The sequence below is a fragment of the Prinia subflava genome, chromosome 16 (assembly GCF_021018805.1).
Source record: "Prinia subflava isolate CZ2003 ecotype Zambia chromosome 16, Cam_Psub_1.2, whole genome shotgun sequence".
Taxonomy (NCBI): Eukaryota; Metazoa; Chordata; class Aves; order Passeriformes; family Cisticolidae; genus Prinia; species Prinia subflava.
The window spans coordinates 16,159,660-16,178,441 of record NC_086262.1 but is presented as its reverse complement, the minus strand read 5'-3'; the positions used below and the strand labels follow the sequence as shown (position 1 = coordinate 16,178,441).

Here is an 18,782-nt window from a genome sequence, read left to right as displayed (position 1 = left end):
CTCCAGCCCAGAGGGACAAAGGCTGGGTCCCCAGTGGCCACCCAGCCCCCAGAGGACATTTCCATGGCGTTCCTGGGGCTCTTTCCAGCCCTGGTGGGTTCTGTAAACACCAGGAGCAGCCTCGTGTCTGGTTTTGCTGTTATTTAGCAGCAGAGGGGGCCAAGGGTGGCTGTCCCAGGTGTGCCAGGGCTGCAGGAATGTGTGACAGGACGAGCTGAAGGCAGCTCTGAGGCACAGGGGGGTGCAGAATGAAAGAAAAGGTCACAGCATCTTCCCAAGCACAGGAAAAGATGCCCAGAGCCCCGCGGGACTGCCCAGGAGAGGGGGCATGGCAGGGTCCGGCTGCCAGCTGAGGTGTGTGACACTGCACACCGTCCTCAGGGGACAATCACACACAGCTGCCAGCTCTGCAAAGGGACAAACCTCCTCCACAGGGCTGTGACAGGGCAAACCTCCTCCACAGGGCTGTGAAAATCCCTGATTCACCAAGCCCAGCACGGCACGGGCGGCGGAGCAGAGCGGGTCCGCGACAGAGCGGCCGGGCAAGAGCAGGAACACAAATTACAAATAGGAACACAAATTACAAATTAGCTCCTGAGAATGTGTTCCCCACCCACGCACCCACAGACAGCTCCTGCTGCCTCTCAGAGCGGCCCAAAGCGTCAGCCATGGAAATGTGTGCTGTGATAATTAACAGCGTCCCTGGCACGCAGCTCCTGGCACTCAAAAAGCCCCTGGTGCCCCAAAATTCCTGTGAACACTGGACTTCAACCCCCCCTCCTGTGGGGTTTAGCCCCCACAGACTAAACCAGGTTTTAAACACCCATTGAGTGAGCCAGATTCTGAGCACATCCGTGGAAAGCAATCCCTGTCTGTCCTCATCTCAACAAGATTCATTCCTGCTCCCTCCAAATGAAATTCACTACAGAGTCCTGCTTGGAAGAGCAGGGAAACTGCTGGAAATGGCCACAGCAGCCAGCTGGGGCAGGAAACAAGATTTCCACCTTTATTTTCCCCACTGAATACAACATTTACCCATCAACATTCAGCTTTGCTAGACAGGGACCACCTCTCATTTTTCCTACCACTAAAACCCCAAATAGTCCCTGGCACCTTCTCCAGAGGAGCACAATGCCCAGAGGGACTGCAGAAAGATCCTTCCTTACCCACTGGTTTATAAAATCTGTGGATTCCCCAAATATCCTGGAAGTGACGGCAAGCCCCTGGGGAAAGGCCAGGCTGGTGTGCAAGTTGATTCCCCAAAAAGGCATCCAGAAAAGCCCCAGAAGCTCCTCAGAGTCAAGGCTGCTGCCTTGGGAAATGATGGATGCTGCTTTACCATTTCAGTGAGAACTTGGTGTCCTCAGAAAAAAAGGAGAGGTTGGTTAAAACTATTTGCTTTTCAGCCTTGGTCCATCTGCTAAACCACCCTGATCTTTCCCTAGGAATGCTTTGGCACAAGTCAAGGGAAAAGCTGGGATAACTGGGCTGGGCTGTCCCTGCCACAGGGGAACTGCATCATCTGGGAGAGACAGAAAAAAGCCTGCCAGGAGTCTGTACAGCCCAGGTTGTTGGAACCCTGGAGGCTGAGAGCTGAAAACCCCTCCCAGCCCACAGAGTCCAGCCTGTGCTCCATCCCCACCCTGTCCCCAGCCCAGAGCACTCAGTGCCACCTCCAGCCCTTCCTGGGACACTCCAGGGATGGGCACTCCAAACCTCCCTGGGCAGTGCCAAGGCCTGAGCTCCCTTTCCATGGGGAAATTCCTGCTGCTGTCCACCCTGAGCCTCCCCTGGCCCAGCCTGAGGCCGTTCCCTCTCCTCCTGTCCCTGTTCCTGGGAGCAGAGCCCGACCCCACCTCTCTACAATCTCCTTTCCTTGATTTCTACAGGTTGCCAGGGCTGTGCAGAAGAAGAAATCAGCATTTTCTCCAGCCAGAACCTCACAGAAAGCCAAATTCAGCTTGGTCCCCCCAGCCTCCTGTCCTGGGAGAAGAAAGGGAAAAAAAAAAGGGAAGTAACAAGCTGCACTTTTGGAGAGCTCTGCTCTGGCCCTGCATTACCCCAGGGATGCTGAGCTGGGCTGAAGGAGAACAGTAGTGCCTTGCCTGCCCTCACTTACAGTGTGCTTCACTCTTCCCCAAGGAAACATAGAATTTTTCTAATTAAGCATTAAAGTGATTCAATTATGAGGAATGCTCTCTTGTGGAGCTCAAATCCATCCCAGACAAGAGTACAGCAAGGCTTTGGACAATCCTGGAGAGGTTTTGCTGACTGGGGGGGTCAAGGAACAGCACGGCTCCAAAATGGGATTTTGCTTTTTCCCCCTCATGAGAAACACTGAATTGTGCTCTCTGGAAGTGTAAAAGGCAGCAAAGAACAAGAAATGATTATGCAGGCAGGAATGGCAGACTCAGAGAGGCTCCTTGAACTGCAGGAGAGGGGCCAAGCAACAGCTCAGGGATTTCAGGGGCTGGGAGTGGAGCTGCTGCCCCAGCTCCCCCCAGTCTGCCATGGACAGGAGGAGGTTGGGTTTTGGGCAACCTCACAGGGCTGCTTTTGCCAACACAGCCCTCACAACAAATCCCAAAGCCCCTGATGAGCGTGGCTAATTGGCACATCCAACCACTCTGAGTGACAGCTGTCAAGCCAACACAGCCCAGTGTCAGCTCAGCGAGGCAGACGAAGTGAAAAACATTCCACATCCCGGGAAAGCTGCATCATTATTTTTATCCTGACAACAAACAGCACCCTACCCACAGAGCTGCTGTCTCTGGCACGTACCAGCTCTGAGGGGCCCAGCCCAGTCCCAGGAGGGGCTGCCAGTCCTGCCAGGACCAGGCTGCAATGGACTGTCCAGAGAGAGCAGTTATAAGAATAAAATAAATAATAAAAAAAATCATTACAGACGCTGTCTAGACAGACACAGCCACCTTCCAGGCCTCCCTTTCCTCCCAGGCAGTCCATTTGCCTTCACACACTCCAGCTGGCCTGTCCAGCTCCCTCCCTGCTCTGCTGCTCTGCCGTGCTGATGTCTCCAATTGTTCCATGGGAGCTCCTGCCCCTCGCAGGGATGCAGCAGTGCAGCCACCCCGCTGCACATCTGCAGCTCCTGAGCCAGCTGTGCCCAGCCTGGGGAGGGCACTGGGACGGGGGAGCTCGGGCTGTATCCCAGCACAGAGCCCTGCCAAGCTGGATAGCTGGATGGAGGGACTGAGGGAAGGGGTGAGGTTCAGCAAGGCCAAGTGCCCGTCCTGCCCCGGGGTCACAACAATTCCCTGCAGCTCCAGGCTGGGCAGAGAGGCTGGAAAGCTCCTGGGGAAAGGACCTGGGGGTGCTGGAGAGCTCAGGTGTGCCCAGGAGGGCCAGAGGACAGTGGAACCTGGTCTGTCTCAGCACTAGGGTGGCACAGGAGCAGGGCAGGGACTGTCCCCTGTGCTGGCACTGCTGAGCTCACACCGGGAGTGCTGTGAACAGGTCTGGGATCCTAAATCCAAGAATGACATGGAGGGGTGGAATTATGTCCAGGGAAGGGTCTGGAGCCCCAGGAGAGGCTGAGGGAGCTGGAAAGGGGCTCAGCCTGGAGAAAAGGAGGCTCAGGGGGCTCTTGTGGCTCTGCACAGCTCCTGACAGGAGGGGACAGCCGGGGGGATTTGGGATCTGCTCCAGGAACAGGGACAGGAGGAGAGGGAACGGCCTCAGGCTGGGCCAGGGGAGGCTCAGGGTGGACAGCAGCAGGAATTTCCCATGGAAAGGGAGCTCAGGCCTTGAAAGGGGCTGCAGACTTCCAGACTGGATTTACCTGATGAGGGTGGTGAGACACTGAACAGGTTGCCCACAGAGGTGGCAGATGCTCCATCCCTGAAAATGTTCAGGGCCAGCTTGGACAGGGCTTTGAGCAACTGGTCAAATTGAAAATGTCCCTGCTCTTTCTAGGGGCATGAACTTCCAACCCAAACTATTCCATGATTCTTGAAGCTTCTCAGCCTTCTCAGCAGACAGGTTGGATACAGAAGCTCCAACCAGAAGCCAGCACCACAATGCACGCCCTCCCAAACTCTCCCTCCACTCTTTCACTTCATTTCTCTTTCATTTCAATGAAAATACATCATTTTTTTTCAATTCTTCCCCCCTGTTTTGGGGAATTGAGTTTGTGTCCCGCGTGGTGGGTGATGCAATGTCCCACGTTCCCACAGCTCCAGGGCACAGCTCCCATGGGAGCAGAGCCCAGAGGGCTGTGAGACAACTGCACAGCAGCAGTGACCTTCCATGACCCAGATCATTTGTGCTCTACTTTACTTAATCCCTGGAAATCCTGGACCATAACCTCAGGACCTGCCTTCAGCACACTGTGCTAAAATTAAACCCAACTTTTTCCAATGAGGTTTACAGGCCTCAGACGTGTATTTTTCTCTGCAGAAGCATGGCAGTTTAACTGTTTCCAGCCTGGAAAGGTGAAATGGGGATGTACCTGGACAAGTGTGTACAAAATCCATCCCTGTGGGAACAGGGACTGTGGCACATCAGGTGAACAGCAAGAGTTGAAGGCCAGAGATGATGATGATCCCACCTCCAAAAATCACCTTCCACTCCCCAAATGAAAGTGTGAGACAATGTCTAAGGACTGATTTTCTGAAAAAAAAATACCAGTGGAAAAGTCAAGGATAGGAAAGACCCTGAGATTGTCACTTGGGAATAAGGAGAGATCACTGCTGATACATCCTCTCACCTAATTCCCTTCGTGTCCATCACAGATCTTGGCTCACTGCTCCAAATCTGTGTCCCCCACACAGGACAGAGACTGCTTTTCCATCCAGCCAGAGAAAATCTGGTGGCCAAGAAGTTCCTTTCCTCCCACCCCCAGCAGGAAGCAGCTGCCAGATTGTCAGGCAGGAGGATGCACCCTCAGAGGGGTGGGCTGGACAAACGGAGAGCCCAGCACCATTTGGCCCAGGTTCAGCTGACCTAAATTCTGCCTCATTTGCAAGCCCGTGGTCCGTGGGATGACCCAGAGCTTTCAGCAGCATCTGCCAGCAGCAAACATCAGACAGAGACAAAGGTGGAAATTAGGGCAGCTGAATCTGGGCCAGTGCTCTTGAGGGATGAGAGCCCACCCTTGGCTGTGGCCCTGCCTTGGGTGGGAGGCCCAGCACCCCAATCTTGCACCATCCTGAGCATCCAGGATGGGCTTTGCTTCTTATACTGGACTGAGCAACAACTGGAGAGGGGAGAGCAGCATTTTGAGGGAGGGAGAAAGGGAAAGGGAGCCCGTCAGCACCGGGAAAATAACACCAAAAACAGGGGGTGGGAGAAAATCCAGACTGAAACTTCAGTGAAAATCCAGAGTGAAACTTTGTTAAGCCACGCTTTGCTAATCACAGGCTCCTGCCCATGCAGTCCAATGCAGGCTGTGTCCCTGCTGCAAGGCTGCAGCTGTGCATGGGCAGATGTGCAGCAAAGGCAGAGAGGTGAGCCAGCAGCCAGCAGGATGACACTGCTGGTGTCACTAACCCTGCCTGGCACAGCCCTCGTGGCCGTGCTCATCTCCCCTCGTGTGTGACCGTGGGATGGAGCCCTGGGAGCCTCAGCTGAAAGGCAGGAGCCACAATTCACCCGCAAACTGTCTCCCCATTCATTATTCATCCACCCCGAGCACTGCACGCTCCTTTTTCCTGCCACTTCGCCACATTTCAATCATTTGCAGCAAAGCAAATCAATCATTTGCATCACTTACTATTTGCTCCATCCCACACACAGCTAAAAAAGACAAGGGCTCTCCTTGAATGAGGACAGCACGCTACTCCAGCGAGGCTGACAAGAACAGGATCTCTCTGGCTCATCTCCTGCCACTCACTGACAGCAATTTAGAAAGGTCTGTTTGACAGTCATTTCCTCTTTACATTCTTGTTCTGCTCAGGCTGTAAAACTACCAGCACAGAAACAAAACCCCTCAGAAAAAGACAAGCAGCCATGGGAATCAGGTGCCTCTCCGTTTACCAGAGAGGATTTTTGAATCATTTTTGGGTGAAAGCAGGGGAGGCCACAGGCTCCATGGCACGCTGCCAACAGGGGTCATTCCTCCTGGGCATCCTCCTCCTCTTCCCAGGGATGCTGCCACTTCTGAGGGCCATGTGTGGCCAGGGTGTCCCTCCTGTCTGGGGGGCACAGGCAGCTCCATGAAGTTCTTGGGATGCCTTGCAGCCCTTGTTTTGGGGTGGTTTTCAATTCTGGGGCTCACTGCTCAAGGTACTGCCACATTCCACAGATCTCCCTGCTACAGAGCCTTCCTGAAGCTTTATTATTCCTGAGATGTCTCCTCTTGCAATCCTTTACCCAGGCTCTAAGCCACTCTGCTGCTGAGCTGCCAGAGGATTTACTTTCATACGTGTCTTCTCCTTGGAACAGTCCCAAAATCCGTGTCAGTCATGATCCACTCAAATTCCACATCAGGCAGCTCTCCTCACCTGCCTGGAAACGTTATTATTTTAGCCTGCTGCCATAAAGAGACAGATTGGAATCAATTTTAGATCAAGCTATTTAAAATACCCCATCCTCCTTTCCAAAGCTGACTCAGAGCAGGCCACACACCCCCCTGGGGATGCCTGCACATGATGAGCATAAATCCCCCTCCTCTCCAGGCTGCACCTTCAGAAGTGAAAGACTGGCAGGGGGCAAATTCAGCCCTTGAGCTGTGATGTTTCAACTGGGAGAAGAATTCCATCAGGGGAAGGAGATGGCTGAAATGACCAGAAAATGTAAAATGAAGGATTTGATGGGAGGGAACTTTGCAGAAGGTCAGCCCCTCACAGATGTGCTGCCCAAGGGCTGCAGGCACTGTCTGAATGCTGATAGAGCAGGAGCAGGACTGGAGAAACCAGGTGAGGCTGAGGTGAGCAGGAAATCCCTTCTGGGAATGCAGGAAATCATTTCCATCACAGCTCTGGCTGTGCCTGCCTAGCCCAGCTCAGCACACTGAATTTCTTACACACACTAATGAACACATGCTCCTCGCTGGAGGGAGAGTCCTTCAGCAACACCAGGACCTTTGCTGCATCTTTTATGACACCCTTGGGGATGAAAATCCTCTGTCCACGCCCTCCACGAATCACCTCTATCAGACATATCCCTACCTATAGTGCAGAGGTTGTCAGATTAATCCCAGCCCTTTTCAAAAATCCACCCACTGTGTTTTCCCCACAGAGACTTGTGCGGCTGCAAATCCTGTGTGTGGCTGCAAATCCTGTGTGTTCCTGCAAATCTCATGTGTTCCTGCAAATCTCATGTGTGGCTGCAAATCCTGTGTGTTCCTGCAAATCTCATGTGTGTTCCTGCAAATCTCATGTGTGTGGCTGCAAATTTCATGTGTTCCTGCAAATCTCGTGTGTGGCTGCAAATTTCATGTGTGTTCCTGCAAATCCTGTGTGTTCCTGCAAATCTCATGTGTGTTCCTGCAAATCCTGTGTGTTCCTGCAAATCTCATGTGTGTTCCTGCAAATCTCATGTGTGTTCCTGCAAATCTCATGTGTGTTCCTGCAAATCTCATGTGTTCCTGCAAATCTCATGTGTGTGGCTGCAAATTTCATGTGTGTTCCTGCAAATCTCATGTGTTCCTGCAAATCCTGTGTGTTCCTGCAAATCCTGTGAAAATGTCTTGGAGGTCCATGAAGGAATAACAGGGATGAGATAAATAACAGGAGAGCAGTGAGGAGGAGAGAGCACCTTGAGCACACACAAACCCTCACAGAAGAAGATGAGAGCAGGGGATACTTTCTTCACTTTTTTAACCTCAAGACAGTCCGGCTGAAGAGATTTCATATTCATATAGAAATGTTCTGGGTTGCTCTGTGGTCAGAGCACAGAGAATCAGGAGTACAAGCAGATCAGTTTGTCCTCTCTACCCAGGAGAGGCAAAGAAGGAAGAAGCTTTTAAGAACCTGCCCATTTCCAGCCTGCCTTTATGTGCTGAGCAGAAGGGCACAAGGGTCAGCACATCTATTCTTCCCCCAGTCACCTTCAGCGTGAGGCAGGCTGTGGGGTTCAGGAGGAAATCTGATTTATGGGGCTGTGGCACTGCTCCCAGGCAAACACAGCCAGAGGCTGAGCCCTGAGGAGCCTCACGAGGCAGCAGCCTGGCTCTGCTGCCCTCCTGTCTGTGCAGGCAGAGCCTCTTCCTCCGTGCTTGGCAGCGCCCTGGGGATGCCAAGGCAGGCAGATTGCCCCTCAGGCATGGCAAGATCTCTGAGACCACAAATACCCTGCGTGTCTCCATCCCTGGATTACGCCGAGCTCATCAGCACAGAAGGACCCGGGGAGGAAGGCAGCTCATCACCCACACCCTGAGGGGCTCCTCTGAGGTGAAACCTGCCCCACGGGCCACCAAACCTCAAACTGCAGCCCCCACTGGAAGGGCTGGTGTCTCCAAGGCCAGGAAAAGCAGCAGTGTGTCCCCTGGCATGTGAGAGGTGTGCTGGTGGGACACCAAGGGTCAGTGTCTCACCAGCCTGGCACTGTGGGCTGTCATCCCTCTGTCCCACATCCCACTGATGCTTTAAGTTTTATTTCATGTTTTTCACATTCTGTGCTGCCCAGGGTGGAGCTCTGAGCCTCATATTAAGTTCCAGTCAGCTCTTCAGAGAGTAGGGAGACAAATCCTTTTCCTGCTCCACACCAAGACAATTTTCAGCCCAAAATCACAAACAAGGGTGGCTGAAGGGAGGAACAAGAAGGATGGGACCTCACAACCCAAATCTGTAACTAGACAATTAAACCCCAATATGCAAATGGATCAAAACTTATTAAAGTGTGAGACCTTGTGACTGGTTGTCCATTTTTGTGACCATTTTGGGTCCATTTTGTGACCATTTTGGGTCCACCTTGGGTGTAGCCCTGGTCAGGCCCTGTCCTGCCCAAGGTGTACCCTAAAGGCCTTTCAATAAATCCCTACTTTATTTTCCAGCTCTGCCCAGTCTGTTCCAGCTCAGCCTTCCCAGCAGGTCCCCTGTGGCAGAACCCACCAGCTCTCCAAGCAGCAGCTCTCATCTCTCCCAGCTCTCATCTCTCCCAGCTCTCATCTGCACCATTCTCTGCTTTTCCCCTTCTCCTTTTTCCTGGCACTTGGACAAAACACCTCAGCCTTGACTTGTAACATTTTTTGGTTTGTTCCCTGCTAGGAGAGCTGCCAGTCATGTCACACTGACCCACATTGCACATTGCAGGTTATTTCTGTCGGGCAGAGCATCCTTTTCCAGAAACAAATGCTGTTTTCTCCCTGTGATCTCCAAACTGATGGGAGCCCAGGTTCTTCCTGGGTGATATCAACTTTATGAGTTACACAACCTCTCCAGCATGTCAGATGGGGGAAAAAAAACCCACAGAAGAGAAAAAACTTAATATTTAAGTGACAAAAAACATTCCCAGCCCACAGTACAGCCACTCTTCCCTGTTCTGGCTCTTCCCCCTGTGCTACAGAGGGTGACCAAGCACCAGCAAGTGCAACGTGGACCTGTTCCAGGGCTCAACATGACAAATTATGCCCTTAACGAGGGGACCAGAAGACAATGGTGAACTTGTGACACGCCAGATCCTAAGCAGCTCTGACAGGACAATAGAAAAACCCATAAATAGAAAAGCAGAATTGTTGGGCTGCTTTCAGTGGGTGAAAAAGTGACAGAAGGTTTTGAGCCAAAAGAGAGAGGAAGTCTGGATTGAGGAGAAGCTTTGAAAGGAGCTGACAGAAGACAGCCCTGATACAGCCAGGGCTGGAAAAGCCAAAACTTGTGTGGAACATCTGCCTGAAATCATTCCTGGTGAGCAGGATGGTTGGGAATCCCATTTCAGATACATGGCTTTATCTAAAAGCTGATTTTGTATTGTTTTTGTAACACAGAGAAACAGGGAAACCCCTGCAAAACCCCTCCTAAAGAAAAGATGATTGATATCCCCCCTCATTCCCTCAGACAGGCTCTTGGTTTTCCCAGAGAAGCTGTGCTCAGAGCCACTTTTTACATCACTCTGCCTGCAAAGCCAAGATGATCAAGAAGAATTTGAATCCAGATCTGTTTGAGAGGAAAAAAATAAAATTCACAAACTTCTATAAAAATCTGAACCAAAATAGATCCCACATAGAGGATATTTTTAAGATTTAACTTGCAATATTCAGGCAGAGACAGGAAACAGAAGAAAGTTCCCAGGTGGAACCGAGCACCCAACATCACCAAAAAACCATCCAAACTCACAGGTCTCAAATTTATCCTACACACCAGGTTCAATCTGCCCTGCCATTTGACATCCAGGAAAATTTCCAGTATCCAAATCCAAGCGCATTAAAGTATTTATCCCTGCCAGGACAACAAAGGGGAAGCTGTGAAACACCTCCAGAGTGAGTTACAGCCACTGGATGGAACCAAGCACTGGGCCTGGGGTGGATTTTGTCATTCTGAGGGAGAGAATCAATGTCACAATGAGGGGCTCTGAATTTGGGGAGTTAAATTCACGCTGTGATCCGTCTTGTGTTCATCTCCACGTCAAATTAGAGGCCAACAGTCCTTGATCTGTGGCGTGGGGTTCAATTTGCTCAGTTGATTTTGGGGATTTAAAAGGCTGTGGGATACCTTGGAGAGAAAAAATTACACAGACAAATCTGATCATCTCCTTGGCAGAGCCAGCTCGGCTCTCCCCGCTGGGAAGGGAGCTCAGGGAGGGTTAAAAACCCTGCTGGGCACAACCCCACAGCCAACCCCAAAAATGTGAGCTTTCCTTTCACACCCTTTTGCCAAACAGCCTCTTCCTAAGGGAGGGTGAAAGCCCTGCTGCAGAGAGAGGGCTCTGAACTGACACTGCAGTGCTGCACCTTGGGGCAGGCTGAGAGCAGACCCAGGGCTCTGCTGGGCTCATCCACACCCTCACACCCTGGGAAGGGCTGGAGCCGTGCCAGGGCAGGGTCAGGTTGGGTTTTGGGAAAGGTTCATCCCCCAGAGGGTGCTGGCACTGCCCTGAGGCTGCCAGAGCTCCAGGAGAGCCTGGATACCACTCCTAGGATGGGATTGTTGGACTTGGATGATGCCGTGGGTCCCCTCCAGCTCAGAACTCTGTGATTATTGCACAGCCCAGCTCTTGAGGGTCCACACGAGCCCTGTGCCTCCAGGGCCACCCCATCTCCCCAGGAAATGCTGGGCATATTTCCCAACTAAGTAAACTTGAACCCTGAGCACGAGGGACAGAAGGAGGCAGCTCCCACCGGGCTTGGGGTGAATTCTTGGCACTGCTTGTGTTTCTCATCGCCAGCGCAGCCACAGCTTATGTTTCCTTTAGTGAGTTATCTTTACAGCCAGGAAGTGGCTCTTTCCATCTGGACAGTGTCATTCTCCTGGCTGGTTCTGCCTAAATGTTAACAAAACCCTGCTGCTGCCTTTATTTCCCCTCCTCGGGGATACTTGGAATTTTTATTTTTCTTCATAACCACTGAAGAGTCCATATTTCACAGAGTCCCGTGGTCTTGTAAAAGGACTAACAGCGAAAGAAAATCGCACTGGGCCTCGAGGTTATCTGTTTAGCCTAAAAAAAATGCAAGCATAATGCAGAACACAAAGACAGAGGTTGCACAAGAAACTTGCAGGGCCTTAGGGGATGAAAGTCTCATTTAGCAAACGGATTTCACCGAGAAATCCCATGAGGGAAAACAGACATAACGAGATCTAAACATATTTGCACGATGTGAAGGTCCTGTTATGAACAGGCATTTATAGTTTGCTGAAAGTGAGATGGAGAGAGGCTCAAAATAAAACCATGGCTGAGCTGGAGTGGGAGAGTAAAAAACACAAGGACAGGAGGAGAGGGAACGGCCTCAGGCTGGGCCAGGGGAGGCTCAGTGTGGACAGCAGCAGGAATTTCCCCATGGAAAGGGAGCTCAGGCCTTGGCACTGCCCAGGGAGGTTTGGAGTGCCCATCCCTGGAGTGTCCCAGGAAGGGCTGGAGGTGGCACTGAGTGCTCTGGGCTGGGGACAGGGTGGGATTCCATGGCCTGGGAGGGCTTTTCCAACCTCAGTGATCTGAGATCTCAGGGGCTGGAAAAAATCTCAGTGAGATCTTCCAACCTCTGGGATTCTGCAGGGAGCCCCTGTGGAGGCAGAGAGGCTCCTGTGGGTTTGGGGAGCTCCAGGTGCTGCCCCCAGCCAGGGCTGTGCCCCTGCCAGTGCTGCCAGCCCCACTCAGATCCCTCAGAGCCTTCCCACCCACGGCTGCCCCTGTGCCACCCTGCAGGACCCAGCTGCCAGCTCAGGGGCTCACAGCAAGACACCAGAGCCAAACCTCTGAAAAAGGTCGAGGAAAGCTGCTCTGGTTCCAGTCCCACCAGGTGCTGGCCTTTGGCAGAAAGGTCCCTGAGGAGTTTTCATCTCCCTCATGCTGGCTGTGGTGCAGCCAAAGGATTCTCTCCAGCCAAAGGATTCTCTCCAACCCCTCCCAGCCCTGCTGCCCCTCCACATCCCCACCCTCCCACACCCTGGGGAGACAGTGACTCTGCAAAGGGAGATGGGCTTGGGGAAGCGTCCCCAGGCCACAAGGCACTGGAAAATCGCCTTTTCCTCAATCCTTCCTACTCTGGCTGTGTATTTTACAACCGAGCTGGGCAAATCAGGAGTGATGTCCTCTGTCCCCTGCAGCAGGGCCAGGGACAGAACCAACTTTTAATGGGGAATACCCCAGAAGTATTTGATTTTCTCCTTGTTGCTGAACAGAAAAAAAAGGAAGAGTCATAGAATCACTGAATGGGTTGGGAGGACCAACTTAAATCCTATTCAGTGATTCTATGACTCTTCCTTTTTTTTCCTGTTCGGCAGGGAGGAGAAAATAAAATATTTTGGGGGTATTCACCACTTAAAAATCCCACTCCTGCCATGGGCAGGGACAGCTTCCACTGTCCCAGACTGCTCCAGCCTGGCCTTGGGCACTGCCAGGGATCCAGGGGCAGCCACAGCTGCTCTGGGCACCCTGTGCCAGGCCCTGCCCACTCTCACAATAAAGATTTGTTTTCCATTATCTAATCCAAACCCCTCTCCTGGAGTCTGAACTGTTAATATGGCTCAGGTGCAAAGTTTTGCTCGTCCCTGAGCAGAACACTGGGGGAGCTTTGGCAGAGGATTTGACTCCAAAGGATCAGACTCCTCCACAGCAGCTAAAATTTCCCTTTCATCTCCCCAGCCAGGGGTTACAGAGCTCTCCCAGGGGATGCTCCCATCCAAACACCTGCTGGGACCCCCCCAGGATTCCCTTCCAGAGGAAATCCCCCTCCCACGCCGTGGGCATCTCCTCCACCCTCTGCATGGGAGCTGAACATCACTCAGCCCAACCCCCAGTTTTAATTCAGCTGTCCCAACCCCAAAACATTTGAGAAATGTCAAGAAACGTCCACTGGAGATCGAATTTGTGAAGTTTAGTTTAGCCATACTCCAACTACATATTTTTCCCGTGGAAAAATGACTCATCAGGGGCAAAATATCTATTTTTAAGTCAAGTTCAGCCTCTCCACAAAAAATACTCAGTTCAAGGCAGGACCTGAGAGGGCAGGTGGTTGCTATGCAACTCCTGAGAAAGGACAGCAAGTGACAAAGGTGCTTCCACAGAATTAAGATCTTTAAAAAGTTGAACCAGTCCCATAAAGTAATATTTTCACTGTTCCTATTTGATAATCATAAAAATCTGGCAAATAAACCCAAATAACAAAGGGATGATGTTTGTTAGAGCAGACGAGCCAGGATGTTTAACTAGGAAAATTCTGTCTTTATGGAGAAAATATCTATATTTTCACAAGATAAGAACTCTGCTTTTCTAAAGGAAAAAAATACTAAAAGGCCAAGAGGAGTTTCTTGCCAAGTTGGAACACTCTGCAACCCCAGGGCAGCCCTCCCTGCTCACTCCCCATCAGCCAGAGACTCCCAGGCAGCTGCTGCTGAGAATCAGAGGTAATTTAGAAGGATCTGGGAGAGATAAGAGGAATAGAAAAGAAAAATATAAAAAAAAAAAAAAATTAAAGAAAAAAGAAAAAAATAAAAAAAAAAGAAAAAAGAAAAAAAGAAAAAAGGAAAAAAAGAAAAAAAAAGAAGAAAGAAAAAAAGAAAAAAGAAAAAAAAGAAAAAAGAAAAAAAGAAAAAGAAAAAAAAGAAAAAAGAAAAAAAAAGGAAAAAAAAGAAAAAAAAGAAAAGAAGGGGAAAAAATAGAAGAAAAAATAAGAAAAGCATGGACAGTCAGATGAAGCCAAACTCTCCAAAAACTTGAGAAGCACTGCCTGGCCCATAAATATTCCCCCAGGTTTGCTCCAGCTCGGTGGAGAACTCTCCAGACACTGCTCTGAATTCAGGCTGCCCTGCAGGACGAGGTGTTTCTGTGCACATCACTGTCATCTCAGGGTCAAAACCATATTTACTCATCCCTGAGCATTTCTGTGGGATCTCTAAACCAAGTCCAAGCTCTTTAATCACTTTTCTCCCTCCCTCCCATGAATCAGAGCTGTCTCTTCTGTCCTCTCAGCAGTCAGGCACAACTGGAGACGTGACACTTTCCAGAAGGAATTCAGGCTGATTTGGGGACTGGCTGACCCATATTTTTCACATCCTGAAGCAACATAACACCCCCTCAAGAAAAACTATCCAAAAAAAAAAAGAGGAAATAATTCCAGCTACAGCTTTTTAGCTCTTTGAGAAGCATCCCTACATTGATGCTAGTGACAGTGTGGACAGATTGCTGTGATGGGCAGTGAGAAAGGCGCTCATGGGATGAAAAATGGCTCAAAACAGGCAGAAACTCTTGGTATTATCACTTCATAAGATCAGTGATGCTTCTGCAGGCAGCAGGAAGGCGCTGCAGGCAGATACAGAGATGTTTAACCCACAGCCCCAGCTGGGAAGGAGAGGTTTGCTGGTTTCTAATCGTCCTCCAGGACAGCCCAAGCTCTTTAATCCTTTATTCCCATCAATCCACACCGTGATGCAGCAGGTCAAGAGCCCCAGCCTGGCCTCACCCAGGCCAGGGTTGGGTTATTCTGGTTGGGTTATTCTCCTGGTTATTCTGTTCTCCAGCCTGAACAATCGGAGCCCTTTGCCAGCTTCCTCCAGCACAAAGGGAGGCAAAGGCTGCAAGGAGCCAGGCTGGCAGACAAAGCCCCCGTGGGCACAATTGTGTCCCTTATCAGGGCTTTTCCCCACAGGAGACGCCACAAACGGCGGCTGTGCTTTAAATCAGGGCAAACAAACCCTGGAAACCTCCTGGGGATGCACAGCAAGGACAGCGAGCCTCCAGTCCAGGAGATAATTCAAAGGCTCCCAGGGAATTTGGGCACCTCCCAGTCCAGTCCAGTCCAGCGGGGTTTGTTCTGGGGTTTTGGTCCCCCGACAAGGAGGCCAAGTGGCCTCTTGTAATTTGGATGCTGGGGACTGTAACCTTTTGTGCCAGACGCTGGAGACACACCCTCTGCTCCAGAGCCTGCCATAAACAAGGGTTTGGAACTAAAATGCATTTTTCCAAAGCAGGGAGGAGTGTGGGGGGGAAAGAACAGGAAAAAAAATTAATTAGGAATGGGAACACAGAGACGTGGTTCCTTTCTTTTGTGCAGTGTTTGCCCTGAATTCCCAGCAGAGTGAGCTGTGATTCCCAGGTCAGGACACGAGGCTGTGGCTCTTTTCTGCTGTCCCTGAAGTGTTAACAGTGCTGGGGAATATTCTCCATGCAGAACACAAAAGCAGCCAACCCACAAATCTGAGCATCAGCATCCACACTTGGCAGCAGTGGAGGAAACCACCACATGCAATTATGGCAGGTAATCTTATTTTCAAGTTGGAAATAATTTGTCCTGGGATGGAAGATGGGCACCACAACCACTTACCCAGCAAACCACAAACAGCAAGGGACGGCTGCAGGGAGGGAAGGGAGGGTATAATCATCTTATTTCTGTTCAGCAAACCATACCACTCACTGATATTCCCACATATTTCAGGATGTCAATGCAAGGGAGTTCCACTTTTTTATTTTTTTTTCCTTGTCAGAGGAGAAAACACAGAGGAAAGAGAGACAACTCAATCCAGCCTGGAACACAGCTCTGATAGCTGCTCCCAGATGGGCTCCCAAACCTCCCAACAGGATGCTGTTGTGCATTATCAGCAAGGCACAACTTTCCATGTACATTAATGAGAAACACTGCTGTGCTACCAATTTGTCTGGCTTGGTCTTGGCAGAATTTCTGGGCTGGAAATCCCATGGTTCACATAACTGGTCTGTTCACCCCGCTGCTTAATCTGTCTTCACTTGAGGAGATGAACTCCACATATAAACATCCAACGCTGGATATAAACAGCCCCCGGGCCTGGGGATGACAAGAATGAAGCCTTGCTCTGTGTGTGTTTGTGGGGCTGGGAAGGAGTCTCCTGTTTCCTGGTTATTCTGAAATCCTAAATTGTAAATGCAAAGTTCTCCAAAGCCCAGGCTGGGCTGCAGCCTCAGAGAGGAGCCCTGAGCAGAGAGGGGCTGACAGGGGTAGACAGAGCCTCCATTCGTGTTTGTGGTTGGCAGGTTAAGAGAGATTTTGCTCTCTCTGAACCAAAATTAGGGGGAAAACACCTAAACCCAAGTGATTTCTGCAGCAGAAGATTCAGAGAGGTGCGTGGGCCTCAGGAGACTGTGCTGGCTGGTGGGGTAAGGCACCCTGAGAGGGAGACACATCCTCCTCCTCCTGCATCCCAAACCTCTCTGGTGCTCAACAGCCCCCAGAAAACATCCCCCACTGCATTTCCCCACACATGGGCCCAGGCTGTTTCTTATAATGAAATTACAACAGGGAGGATCATGTTTTCCTGCTTGTTCTGTACAGAATTTGTGAACTGAATGAAAAAAAAAACAAAAAACCAAAAACCACACCACTCTGATTCCTCCAGATTTTTCTCGTGCTGTTTCCAGTTGGGGGTTTAATCCTTTTCTCAAAATCAACCCTGGCTTCTGTCAAAAAAAGGTTGGAAATTATCAGTGGAGGGGGAAACAAAACAAAACAACAGCAGAAAGCCGGTTCAGACCTTCAGAGTGAGGGGGGAATTCCCACAGGCATGGCTGAGCAAAACCCCCTGGAGTGGCAGGGAGTGCTCTGAGGGGCGCTGTGTGTGCCAGCAGGAGGGACAGAGCACACCCAGAGCCTGGGGCACATCCTGAACATCCCTGCTGGGAGAAGCCCAAGCCCAGGAAATGAGGAATGATGCAGGAAAATGTGTGGCTGGAGATCCCTGTGGTCAAAGCTCTCCTCAGCTCCTGCCACATCCCCTCCAGTTCACTTTTAACTCAGGGCAGAGGTGCCCTTCGGGGCTCACCCACAGCTCACTTTTTTCCTGAATAAACACTGGCAAGGGAAATGAAAGGAAGGGGAAACTACAAAAGTGACTATTTTAAAAACCCCGTGTTGTGAAGGAGAGGTTACCACAGGCAGCATCCACTCCACCAGCACAACTCCTGTGAGAAAAGGAGTGGGCAGAAAACACTGATCTCCAGCTGATTACTATTCTGGGGAACACAGAACACACAAAGGGGAAAAAAATTAAAAATGTGCCTGGGTGGGCAAGCCAAGGCTTTAAATTCACAGCCTACCCCATGTCACTGCACGCTGCATTTCTGTGCCCAGGTAACAAAACCTGCCCAGAGAAATGAGAGGAGCTGCAGGAATTGTGTTTGTCCTGCAGCACAGCTCTGCCTCCTTCCTGAGAGGGGAGAGGGAGAGGGAGAGAGGGAGAGGGAGAGGGAGAGAGGGAGAGGGAGAGAGGGAGAGAGGGAGAGAGGGAGAGAGGGAGAGAGGGAGAGAGGGAGAGAGGGAGAGAGGGAGAGGGAGAGGGAGAGGGAGAGGGAGAGGGAGAGGGAGAGGGAGAGGGAGAGGGAGAGGGAGAGGGAGAGGGAGAGGGAGAGGGAGAGGGAGAGGGAGAGGGAGAGGGAGAGGGAGAGGGAGAGGGAGAGGGAGAGGGAGAGGGAGAAGGAGAAGGAGAAGGAGAAGGAGAAGGAGAAGGAGAAGGAGAAGGAGAAGGAGAAGGAGAAGGAGAAGGAGAAGGAGAAGGAGAAGGAGAAGGAGAAGGAGAAGGAGAAGGAGAAGGAGAAGGAGAAGGAGAAGGAGAAGGAGAAGGAGAAGGAGAAGGAGAAGGAGAAGGAGAAGGAGAAGGGCCAGGGGGATGACAGAGTGAATAAACTGGACACACGCGGGCTCCCGTGCTCCTCTCTCCTCCCGGGAGGAGCAGGAGCTGCGCTGTTCCCTAAGCACAGCCCTCTCGCAAGGAGGAGGATGCTCCGAGCAGGTGCTGCCGGCTCCGGGCGTGCCGTGGGAGGAAGGCAGAGAGAAGAGTGCCTCGAACCTCTCTCCGAAAGCCTGCCCCGCCTCCCAGGGTGGCACTGCAGCCTGGGCAGAGCTGCTTGTGCCAGCACACGGCCAAAAACCCCAGCGCGGTTCCCTCCGAGGGGAAGGAGCTGTGCCCGCTGTGCCCTGTCCCCCATGGAAACCACTGCTAGCGACACAAAAGCTGCAAGAATCAGCTCTGGAGAATGTCCCCGTGGGCAGGTGCTGCTAAACAAGAGAACCTGGAGATGACAGAGCAAAGAAAAGGGATAGAAGTGGCCTCTTGTGTTCATCTGACCTGGCCAGGATGCACCACAGGAAACCTCTCCTGGTCCTAATAAAACATGAATTTACTGGCACATCGCAGAGACAAGCTGGGCTTGGTTTGTTTAAACTCTGCTCACAAAGACAAGGCCTATATATCAGCAATTTTCTTGCC

At 51.2% G+C, this 18,782-nt stretch overlaps 1 protein-coding gene across 2 annotated transcripts in view; it reads right to left on the bottom strand.

Moving 5' to 3' along the window:
• The window catches only part of NEURL1B (neuralized E3 ubiquitin protein ligase 1B), a 122,079-nt gene that overhangs the window by 64,539 nt on the left and 38,758 nt on the right, over positions 1-18,782 (bottom strand). The window lies entirely within an intron of this gene.